The 12,911-nt window shown below is 47.7% G+C and overlaps 1 protein-coding gene across 1 annotated transcript in view; it reads left to right on the plus strand.

The window, feature by feature from the left end:
- zgc:112334 (uncharacterized protein LOC619199 homolog) overlaps positions 1-12,911 on the plus strand; it is a 31,871-nt gene that overhangs the window by 2,890 nt on the left and 16,070 nt on the right. The window lies entirely within an intron of this gene.

The raw sequence follows: 12,911 nt of genomic DNA on the forward strand, positions 1-12,911 counted from the left end.
ACCAGTGTGTGGTGACCGGTGGTCTGTGTGTGATGACCAGCGTGTGATGACCGGTGGTCTGTGTGTGATGACCAGTGTGTGATGACCAGTGGTCTGTGTGTGATGACCAGTGTGTGGTGACCGGTGGTCTGTGTGTGATGACCAGTGGTCTGTGTGTGATGACCGGTGTGTGGTGACCGGTGGTCTGTGTGTGATGACCAGTGGTCTGTGTGAGATGACCGGTGTGTGGTGACCGGTGATCTGTGTGTGATGACCAGTGGTCTGTGTGTGATGACCGGTGTGTGGTGACCGGTGGTCTGTGTGTGATGACCAGTGTGTGGTGACCGGTGGTCTGTGTGTGATGACCAGTGGTCTGTGTGTGATGACCGGTGTGTGATGACCAGTGGTCTGTGTGTGATGACCGTTGGTCTGTGTGTGATGACCGGTGGTCTGTTTGTGATGACCGGTGTGTGATGACCAGTGTGGTTATCGGTGGTCTGTGTGTGATGACCAGTGGTCTGTGTGTGATGACCAGTGTGTGATGACCAGTGTGTGGTGATCGGTGGTCTGTGTGTGGTGACCGGTGGTCTGTGTGTGATGACCGGTGGTCTGTGTGTGGTGACCAGTGTGTGGTGACCGGTGGTCTGTGTGTGATGACCGGTGTGTGATGACCAGTGGTCTGTGTGTGATGACCTGTGGTCTGTGTGTGATGACCGGTGGTCTGTGTGTGATGACCAGTGTGTGATGACCGGTGGTCTGTGTGTGATGACCAGTGTGTGATGACCGGTGGTCTGTGTGTGGTGACCGGTGGTCTGTGTGTGATGACCGGTGTGTGATGACCGGTGGTCTGTGTGTGATGACCAGTGTGTGATGACCGGTGGTCTGTGTGTGATGACCGGTGTGTGATGACCGGTGGTCTGTGTGTGATGACCGGTGTGTGGTGACCGGTGGTCTGTGTGTGATGACCAGTGTGTGGTGACCGGTGGTCTGTGTGTGATGACCAGTGGTCTGTGTGTGATGACCGGTGTGTGATGACCAGTGGTCTGTGTGTGATGACCGTTGGTCTGTGTGTGATGACCGGTGGTCTGTTTGTGATGACCGGTGTGTGATGACCAGTGTGGTTATCGGTGGTCTGTGTGTGATGACCAGTGGTCTGTGTGTGATGACCAGTGTGTGATGACCAGTGTGTGGTGATCGGTGGTCTGTGTGTGGTGACCGGTGGTCTGTGTGTGATGACCGGTGGTCTGTGTGTGGTGACCAGTGTGTGGTGACCGGTGGTCTGTGTGTGATGACCGGTGTGTGATGACCAGTGGTCTGTGTGTGATGACCTGTGGTCTGTGTGTGATGACCGGTGGTCTGTGTGTGATGACCAGTGTGTGATGACCGGTGGTCTGTGTGTGATGACCAGTGTGTGATGACCGGTGGTCTGTGTGTGGTGACCGGTGGTCTGTGTGTGATGACCGGTGTGTGATGACCGGTGGTCTGTGTGTGATGACCAGTGTGTGATGACCGGTGGTCTGTGTGTGATGACCGGTGTGTGATGACCGGTGGTCTGTGTGTGATGACCGGTGGTCAGTGTGTGATGACCGTTGGTCTGTGAGTGATGACCAGTGAGTGATGACCGGTGGTCTGTGTGTGATGACCAGTGTGTGGTGATCGGTGGTCTGTGTGTGATGACCAGTGGTCTGTGTGTGATGACCAGTGTGTTATGACCGGTGGTCTGTGTGTGATGACCGGTGTGTGATGACCGGTGGTCTGTGTGTGATGACCGGTGGTCAGTGTGTGATGACCGGTGGTCTGTGAGTGAGGACCAGTGAATGATGACCGGTGGTCTGTGTGTGATGACCGGTGTGTGATGACCGGTGGTCTGTGTGTGATGACCGGTGTGTGATGACCAGTGGTCTGTGTGTGATGACCGGTGTGTGGTGACCGGTGGTCAGTGTGTGATGACCGGTGGTCTGTGTGTGATGACCAGTGTGTGGTGATCGGTGGTCTGTGTGTGATGACCAGTGGTCTGTGTGTGATGACCGGTGTGTGATGACCAGTGTGGTGATCGGTGGTCTGTGTGTGATGACCAGTGTGTGGTGACCGGTGGTCAGTGTGTGATGAGCGGTGGTCTGTGTGTGATGACCGGTGTGTGATGACCGGTGGTCTGTGTGTGATGACCGGTGTGTGGTGACCGGTGGTCAGTGTGTGATGACCGGTGGTCTGTGTGTGATGACCAGTGTGTGGTGATCGGTGGTCTGTGTGTGATGACCAGTGGTCTGTGTGTGATGACCGGTGTGTGATGACCGGTGGTCTGTGTGTGATGACCAGCGTGTGATGACCAGTGGTCTGTGTGTGATGACCAGTGTGTGGTGACCGGTGGTCTGTGTGTGATGACCAGTGGTCTGTGTGTGATGACCGGTGTGTGGTGACCGGTGGTCTGTGTGTAATGACCAGTGGTCTGTGTGTGATGACCGGTGTGTGGTGACCGGTGATCTGTGTGTGATGACCAGTGGTCTGTGTGTGATGACCGGTGTGTGGTGACCGGTGGTCTGTGTGTGATGACCAGTGTGTGGTGACCGGTGGTCTGTGTGTGATGACCAGTGGTCTGTGTGTGATGACCGGTGTGTGATGACCAGTGGTCTGTGTGTGATGACCGTTGGTCTGTGTGTGATGACCGGTGGTCTGTTTGTGATGACCGGTGTGTGATGACCAGTGTGGTGATCGGTGGTCTGTGTGTGATGACCAGTGGTCTGTGTGTGATGACCAGTGTGTGATGACCAGTGTGTGGTGATCGGTGGTCTGTGTGTGGTGACCGGTGGTCTGTGTGTGATGACCGGTGGTCTGTGTGTGGTGACCAGTGTGTGGTGACCGGTGGTCTGTGTGTGATGACCGGTGTGTGATGACCAGTGGTCTGTGTGTGATGACCTGTGGTCTGTGTGTGATGACCGGTGGTCTGTGTGTGATGACCAGTGTGTGATGACCGGTGGTCTGTGTGTGATGACCAGTGTGTGATGACCTGTGTAAAAATAACATTAAAGAGGTGTGTGAACTTGCAAGCACGATGTCAGACACTGTAATATGCTCTGGTCCCCTCCCTGCTTACCGTGGTGATGAGATGCATAGCAGATTGTCATCACTCAATGGCTGGATGTCTAAGTGGTGCCCACAGAATAACATAGGTTTCATAGACAATTGGACGAGCTTTTGGGGCAGACCTGACCTGTTTAAAAGAGATGGTCTTCATCCCTCCTGGGGTGGCGCCACTCTTCTCTCTAGAAATATGGCAAATAGTCTTAGTGTTTATACTTGACTAACTGGGGCCCAGGTCAGGAAGCAGACAGACTGGCTAAACCGACCGTCTGCTAGCTGCCTCCTGTCACAGAGGTTAGTTAATTCTCAGCACATAAAGACTTCTTCACCTAGATATCACACTATAGAGACTGTGTCTGTTCCCCGAACTAGAAAATACAAAAAACGTCCAAACCAAGCTAAGATTAACAATTTAATTGAGGTTCAACAAATAAAAATCAGAAGCAATATGGATAAACAAATGATAAAGCTTGGCTTATTGAATATCAGATCCCTTTCTACGAAAACACTTTTTGTAAATAATATGATCACTGATCATAATATAGATGTACTCTGTTTGACAGAAACCTGGCTAAAACCTGATGATTACATTATTTTAAATGAGTCCACCCCCCAAGATTACTGTTATAAACATGAGCCCCGTCTAAAAGGCAAAGGTGGAGGTGTTGCTTCAATTTATAACAACGTTTTCAGGATTTTTCAGAGGGCAGGCTTCAAGTATAACTCGTTTGAAGTAATGGTACTTCATATAACATTATCCAAAGAAACAAATGTTAATGATAAATCCCCTGTTATGTTTGTACTGGCTACTGTATACGGGCCACCAGGGCACCATACAGACTTTATTAAAGAGTTTGGTGATTTTACATCCGAGTTAGTTCTGGCTGCAGATAAAGTTTTAATAGTTGGTGATTTTAATATCCATGTTGATAATGAAGACGATGCATTGGGATCAGCATTTATAGACATTCTGAACTCTATTGGTGTTAGACAACACGTTTCAGGACCTACTCATTGTCGAAATCATACTCTAGATTTAATACTGTCACATGGAATTGATGTTGATGGTGTTGAAATTATTCAGCCAAGTGATGATATCTCAGATCATTATTTAGTTCTTTGCAAAATTCATATAGCCAAAATTGTAAATTCTACTTCTTGTTACAAGTATGGAAGAACCATCACTTCTAACACAAAAGACTGCTTTTTAAGTTATCTTCCTGATGTATCCAAATTCTTTAGCATATCCAAAACCTCAGAACAAACACTCAGATGTAACAGAAACTATGGACTCTCTCTTTTCTAGCACTTTAAATAAAGTTGCTCCTTTACGCTTAAGGAAGGTTAAGGAAAACAGTTTGACACCATGGTATAATGAGCATGCTCGCACCCTAAAGAGAGCAGCCCGAAAAATGGAGCGCAGCTGGAGGAAAACAAAACTAGAGGTATTTCGTATTGCTTGGCGGGAAAGTAACATATCCTACAGAAAAGCATTAAAAACTGCTAGATCCGATTACTTTTCTTCTCTTTTAGAAGAAAACAAACATAACCCCAGGTATTTATTCAATACAGTGGCTAAATTAACGAAAAATAAAGCCTTAACAAGTGTTGACATTTCCCAACACCACAGCAGTAATGACTTAACGAACTACTTTACTTCTAAAATCAATACTATTAGAGATAAAATTGCAACCATTCAGCCGTCAGCTACAGTATCACATCAGACAGTGCACTATAGACCCCCTGAGGAACAGTTCCACTCATTCTCTACCATAGGAGAGGAAGAATTGTATAAACTTGTTAAATCATCTAAACCAACAACATGTATGTTAGACCCTATACCATCTAAGCTCCTGAAAGAGGTACTTCCAGAAGTCATAGATCCTCTTCTGACTATTATTAATTCCTCATTGTCATTAGGACATGTCCCCAAAACCTTCAAACTGGCTGTTATTAAGCCTCTCATCAAAAAACCACAACTTGACCCCAAAGAACTAGTTAATTATAGACCAATCTCGAATCTCCCTTTTCTGTCCAAGATACTAGAAAAGGTGGTATCCACACAATTATATTCCTTCTTAGAGAAAAATGGTATATGTGAGGATTTCCAGTCAGGATTTAGACCGTATCATAGTTCTGAGACTGCTCTCCTTAGAGTTACAAATGATCTGCTCTTATCATCTGATCGTGGGTGTATCTCTCTATTAGTTTTATTGGATCTTAGTGCTGCGTTTGACACAATTGACCACAACATTCTTTTGCATAGACTTGAATACTTTGTTGGCATCAGTGGAAGTGCATTAGCATGGTTTAAATCGTACTTATATGACTGCCATCAGTTCGTAGCAGTGAATGAAGATGTATCCTATCGATCACAAGTGCAGTATGGAGTACCTCAAGGCTCAGTACTAGGGCCGCTACTCTTCACGCTTTATATGTTACCCTTGGGAGATATCATCAGGAAACATGGTGTTAGCTTTCACTGTTATGCTGATGATACTCAGCTCTATATTTCTTCGCAGCCCGGTGAAACACACCAATTTGAAAAACTAATGGATTGCATAGTCGATATAAAAAACTGGATGACGAGTAATTTCTTACTGCTAAATTCTGAAAAAACAGAGGTGTTAATTATAGGACCTAAAAACTCTGCTTGTAATAACCTAGAACACTGTCTAAGACTTGATGGTTGCTCTGTCAATTCTTCGTCATCAGTTAGGAACCTAGGTGTGCTACTTGATCGCAATCTTTCCTTAGAAAGCCACGTTTCTAGCATTTGTAAAACTGCATTTTTCCATCTCAAAAATATATCTAAATTACGGCCTATGCTCTCAATGTCAAATGCAGAAATGTTAATCCATGCATTTATGACCTCAAGGTTAGATTATTGTAATGCTTTATTGGGTGGTTGTTCTGCACGCTTAGTAAACAAACTACAGCTAGTCCAAAATGCAGCAGCAAGAGTTCTTACTAGAACCAGGAAGTATGACCATATTAGCCCGGTCCTGTCAACACTGCACTGGCTCCCTATCAAGCATCGCATAGATTTTAAAATATTGCTTATTACTTATAAAGCCCTGAATGGTTTAGCACCTCAGTATTTGAATGAGCTCCTTTTACATTATAATCATCTACGTCCGCTACGTTCTCAAAACTCAGGCAATTTGATAATACCTAGAATATCAAAATCAACTGCAGGCGGCAGATCCTTTTCCTATTTGGCGCCCAAACTCTGGAATAACCTACCTAACATTGTTCGGGAGGCAGACACACTCTTGCAGTTTAAATCTAGATTAAAGACCCATCTCTTTAACCTGGCATACACATAACATACTAATATGCTTTTATTATCCAAATCCGTTAAAGGATTTTTAGGCTGCATTAATTAGGTAAACCGGAACCGGAAACACTTCCCATAACAACCTATGTACTTGCTACATCATTAGAAGAATGGCATCTACGCTAATATTTGTCTGTTTCTCTCTTGTTCCGAGGTCACCGTGGCCACCAGATCCAGTCTGTGTCCAGATCAGAGGGTCACTGCAGTCACCCGGATCCAGTACGTATCCAGACCAGATGGTGGATCAGCACCTAGAAAGGACCTCTACATCCCTGAAAGACAGCGGAGACCAGGACAACTAGAGCCCCAGATACAGATCCCCTGTAAAGACCTTGTCTCAGAGGAGCACCAGGACAAGACCACAGGAAACAGATGATTCTTCTGCACAATCTGACTTTGCTGCAGCCTGGAATTGAACTACTGGTTTCGTCTGGTCAGAGGAGAACTGGCCCCCCAACTGAGCCTGGTTTCTCCCAAGGTTTTTTTTTTCCCATTCTGTCACCGATGGAGTTTCGGTTCCTTGCCGCTGTCGCCTCTGGCTTGCTTAGTTGGGGTCACTTCATCTACAGCGATATCGTTGACTTGATTGCAAATAAATGCACAGACACTATTTAACTTAACAGAGATGACATAACTGAATCCAATGATGAACTGCCTTTAACTATCATTTTTGCATTATTGACACTTTTTTCCTAATGAATGTTGTTCAGTTGCTTTGACGCAATGTATTTTGTTTAAAGCGCTATATAAATAAAGGTGACATTGACATTGTGATGACCGGTGTGTGATGACCGATGGTCTGTGTGTGATGACGGGTGGTCTGTGTGTGATGACCGGTGTGTGATGACCAGTGGTCTGTGTGTGATGACCGGTGGTCTGTGTGTGATGACCGGTGTGTGATGACCGGTGGTCTGTGTGTGGTGACCAGTGTGTGATGACCAGTGTGTGGTGATCGGTGGTCTGTGTGTGGTGACCAGTGTGTGGTGACCGGTGGTCTGTGTGTGGTGACCGGTGGTCTGTGTGTGATGACCGCTGTGTGATGACCGGTGGTCTGTGTGTGGTGACCAGTGTGTGGTGACCGGTGGTCTGTGTGTGATGACCGGTGTGTGATGTCCAGTGGTCTGTGTGTGATGACCTGTGGTTTGTGTGTGATGACCGGTGGTCTGTGTGTGATGACCAGTGTGTGATGACTGGTGGTCTGTGTGTGATGACCAATGTGTGATGACCTGTGGTCTGTGTGTGATGACCGGTGGTCTGTGTGTGATGACCAGTGTGTGATGACCGGTGGTCTGTGTTGATGACTGGTGTGTGGTGATCGGTGGTCTGTGTGTGATGACCAGTGTGAGATGACCAGTGTGTGATGACCGGTGGTCTGTGTTGATGACTGGTGTGTGGTGACCAGTGTGTGATGACCGGTGGTCTGTGTGTGGTTATCAGTGTGTGATGACCAGTGGTCTGTGTGTGATGACCGGTGGTCTGTGTGTGGTGACCAGTGTGTGGTGACCGGTGGTCTGTGTGTGATGACCGGTGGTCTGTGTGGTGACCAGTGTGTGATGACCGGTGGTCTGTGTGTGATGACCGGTGTGTGATGACCGGTGGTCTGTGTGTGATGACCAGTGGTCTGTGTGTGATGACCTGTGTGTGGTGACCAATGTGTGGTGACCAGTGGTCTGTGTGTGATGACCGGTGGTCTGTGTGTGATGACCAGTGTGTGATGACTGGTGGTCTGTGTGTGGTGACCAGTGTGTGATGACCAGTGGTCTGTGTGTGATGACCGGTGGTCTGTGTGTGATGACCGGTGTGTGATGACCAGTGTGTGATGACCAGTGTGTGATGACCGGTGGTCTGTGTGTGATGACCAGTGTGTGATGACCGGTGCGTGATGACCGGTGTGTGACCGGTGGTCTTGGACATGGAATTGATGTTGATGGTGTTGAAATTATGCAGACAAGTGATGATATCTCAGATCATTATTTAGTTCTGTGCAAACTTCATATAGCCTAAATTGTAAATTCTACTTCTTGTTACAAGTATGGAAGAACCATCACTTCTAACACAAAAGACTGCTTCCCTTTCATAGGTCACTTCAATGCTGCGGTGACGTCACCGCTATGGGAACACCTTCGGTGTGACGAATGTCTGAAGCCCTATACCATCCCGCCAATCCTATTGGCCAAATAGCGCGCCATTTCACTCAGATTTCATTCCTTCAGTACGAAGCGAATCTTCTGTGCCCTATTATCTCGCATTCTCAGCGATCATCTACGAGCAGTATACTCCTCTCCGCGGACGCGATGAGTCAACGAAAGGTAGGAGCCGTATGATGGGTTATCATGAGGGGGCACTTATGAGAGGTTCGTTGCAGCCTCTCTACAGGTTCTCTCCTTGATAGCCTATGGCTACAGTAAAATATGCATACACTTCCCCTGTGCACTACGCCAATAGGAAGTATCCGCGCTCTGGAGTGTATTTCTTAAGTCGCCTCGCGTCTAACCCCCACCGTTTCGCTTCTGCGGTCGCCGAGGCCCCGCACGAGGTGTTGGTTAGGGGCGATATGTGCGGCTTGACTATGAATACAGTGATGCACTGGAGTTCCATGTGCTCGCTCTCCCCCACTCGAGCGCGTTAATCAACAGTTTTTGCTCTTCAAATGGTGGATTACGGCTCACACAGCCGCCGCGTTTTCGCTAGCGGCTTGGCCCTATGTTATCTTGTTGGATTATGAACACTTCAGGATTATATACAACGAAACGCAGCGAGTTTGACGCACACGCTTTTCTTCATGTTAATATACCAGGGACTATGCCCTTCACTGAGAGTGCTGTTAGACTGCTAATGCACATCTACCCTCTCACTGCAGTCCCCATACTCTAACTTTGACTGTCTCGCAGCAAAGCCACCTCGAGCGTCATTGAACGGAGCTATCATTCGCGCGCCCCCTCAGACACTCTGCACAATCCAGCCTTCAGAGTTTGAGGGACGGCGCGGAGGCTGGCAAATATGGCCAGCGTATGACGGTTCACACAGCCGCCACGTTCTCGCTAGCGTAGCGGCCCGATGTTTATCTTGTTGGATTAAATCCTGCCGTGGATACGCTTCAGGATTACACACAACGAAACGCAGCGAATGTGACGCATGCGTTTTTCCTTCATGTTTGCTAAGGACTGTGCCCGCCTCCAGTGAGCGCTGTTGGACTGCTAATGCACATCTAAGCCTCTCACTGCAGTTTCCACACTCTAACATTTGACTGTCTCGCAGCAAGGGCACCTCGAGCGTCATTTAACTGAGCTATCATTGAGCGCCCCCTCAGACACTCTGCACAATCCAGCCTTCAGAGTTTGAGGGACGGCGCGGAGGCTGGCAAAGATGGCCAGCGGATGACGGTTCACACGGCCGCCGCGTTCTCGCTAGCGGCGTGGCCCGATGTTATCTTGTTGGATTAAATCCTGCCGTGGATACGCTTCAGGATTATAAACAACGAATCGCAGCGAGTTTGATGCATGCGTTTCCTTCATGTTCTCTAACATTGACTGTCTCGCAGCAAAGACACCTCGAGCGTCATTGAACTGAGCTATCATTCGATCGCCCCCTCAGACACTCTGCATAATCCAGCCTTCAGAGTTTGAGGGACGGCGCGGAGGCTGGCAAAGATGGCCAGCGTATGACGGTTCACACAGCTGCCGCGTTCTCGCTAGCGGCGTGGTTTGATATTTATCTTGTTGGATTATATCCTGCCGTGGATACGCTTCAGGATTATACACAACGAAACGCAGCGAGTTTGATGCATGCGTTTTCCTTCATGTTCTCTAACATTGACTGTCTCGCAGCAAGGGCACCTCGAGCGTCATTGAACTGAGCTCTCATTCGCGCGCCCCCTCAGACACTCTGCACAATTCAGCCTTCAGAGTTTGAGGGACGGCGCGGAGGCTGGCAAAGATGGCCAGTGTATGACGACTCACACAGCTGCCGTGTTCTCGCTAGCAGCGTGGCCCGATGTTTATCTTGTTGGATTAAATCCTGCCGTGGATACGCTTCAGGATTATACACAACGAAACGCAACGAGTTTGACGCATGCGTTTTCCTTAATGTTTGCCAGGGACTGTGCCCTCCACCAGAGAGTGCTGTTGGATTGCTATGCACATCTAACCCTCTCACTGCAGTCCCCACACACTCTACATTGTCTGCCTCGCAGCAAACGGTGCTTCGAGCAGCATTGGATTGAGCTGTAATGCCAAGCGTTCCCTCAGACACTCTGCGCAATCCAGCTTTCAGAATTCGAGGGGCGATTCAAGGGTCCTGCACAGACGACCCATTTATGACGGCTCGCATAGCCGCCGTTTTTTGCTAGCGGCAGAGCCCGATGTTCAATCTGTTGGCCTAATTCCTGCCGTGGACACGTTTCAGGATTTTACACAACGAGACGCAACGGCTCTTATACATACACTTCCCCTGTGCACGAACGCCACAAGCTTTTCTGAATTCTAGAGCAGCTTCTACGAGACGCTTATATGCTTTCAAGTGGAGACTGTTTACGGCCTGGTGTGAAACTCATAATATGGATCCAGTTTACTGCCCAGTGGCGTCAGTACTGGAGTTCCTTCAGGAACGTTTTTTGGATGGAGTGACACCAGCTACCCTAAGGTTTAAGTGGCAGCCATTCAGCTTACCACGAATATATAAATGGTGCCTCAGTGGTCCGTCATCCACTGTTTCTCGTTCATACAGGGTGCGCGACGGCTGAGGCCTTTTCCGCCCCGTGCGAGTTCCTTCATGGATTTTCCATTGTGTTGCATGGTTTATCAGGGCATCTGTTTGAGCCCTTGGAATTTGTTCCGGATAAATCCTGACTTTATAGCACAGACTCTGTGGAAGTGTTGTTGCGACCAAGGCCTAATTATGTCCCTAGGTCGCATCTATCTCTTTCGCTTTCAGCAGGTGGTCCTGGAGGCTTTTTCCCCTGCTGTGGCGAAGTCTGGAGATCTAAGTCTTGCCCTGTGAGAGCTTAAGACTTATTTGGATCGTACTGCCCCATGGTTGAGTCTGACCAGCTGTTGTCTGTTTGGACAAAGGAATAAGGCCATGCGGTTACAAACAACGCATGTCCCATTGGCTGGTGGAGGCAATATATTTAGCCTATGAGGCGCGCGGGCTCGCTTCGCCCTTAGAAGTAAAAGGTCATTCCACGAGAGCAGTGGCTTCTTCTCAAGCCTTTCTCAGTGGATCTTCTATGGATGATATCTGTGCTGCGGCAGGCTGGTCCTCACCGAGCACTTTTATCAGGTCTTACAGTCTGGATGTGAGGATGGCTCTTGGCTCCCCGGTTCTCTCCGTTTGAGCAGATGCTTCCTTGGATCCCAGCTATCAGGTACGTCAGGCGTGATGGTATAGCGTTCCCATAGCGGTGACGTCACCGCAGCATTGAAGTGACCTATGAAAGGGAACATCTCGGTTACGTGTGTAACCTTGGTTCCCTGAATAGGGAACGAGATGCTGCGGTTCTGGCCGTGCCGTACCTTGATAGTATTCTTCTTCAGTCATGAAATGTGAGTGAAATGGCGCGCGGCACCAGGTATATATATGCGTACGCATGCATGGGCGGTGCCACGCGCTATTTGGCCAATAGGATTGGCGGGATGGTATAGGGCTTCAGACATTCGTCACACCGAAGGTGTTCCCATAGCGGTGACGTCACCGCAGCATCTCGTTCCCTATTCAGGGAACCAAGGTTACATATGTAACCGAGATGTTTTAAGTTATCTTCCTGATGTATCCAAATTCCTTAGCATATCCAAAACCTCAGAACAACTTGATGATGTAACAGAAACTATGGACTCTCTCTTTTCTAGCACTTTAAATAAAGTTGCTCCTTTAAACTTAAGGAAGGCTAAGGAAAACAGTTTGACACCATGGTATAATGAGCATACTCGCACCCTAAAGAGAGCAGCCCGAAAAATGGAGCGCAGCTGGAGGAAAACAAAACTAGAGGTATTTCGTATTGCTTGGCGGGAAAGTAACCTATCCTACAGAAAAGCATTAAAAACTGCTAGATCCGATTACTTTTCTTCTCTATTAGAAGAAAAAAAACATAACCCCAGGTATTTATTCAATACAGTGGCTAAATTAAAGAAAAATAAAGCCTCAAAAAGTGTTGACATTTCCCAACACCACAGCAGTAATGACTTTATGAACTACTTTACTTCTAAAATCGATACTATTAGAGATAAAATTGCAACCATTCAGCCGTCAGCTACAGTATCACATCAGACAGTGCACTATAGACCCCCTGAGGAACAGTTCCACTCATTCTCTACCATAGGAGAGGAAGAATTGTATAAACTTGTTAAATCATCTAAACCAACAACATGTATGTTAGACCCTATACCATCTAAGCTCCTAAAAGAGGTGCTTCCAGAAGTCATAGATCCTCTTCTGACAATTATTAATTCCTCATTGTCATTAGGATATGTCCCCAAAACCTTCAAACTGGCTGTTATTAAGCCTCTCATTAAAAAAA

Source organism: Carassius carassius, chromosome 21 (genome assembly GCF_963082965.1).
Source record: "Carassius carassius chromosome 21, fCarCar2.1, whole genome shotgun sequence".
In the NCBI taxonomy this organism is placed as follows: Eukaryota; Metazoa; Chordata; class Actinopteri; order Cypriniformes; family Cyprinidae; genus Carassius; species Carassius carassius.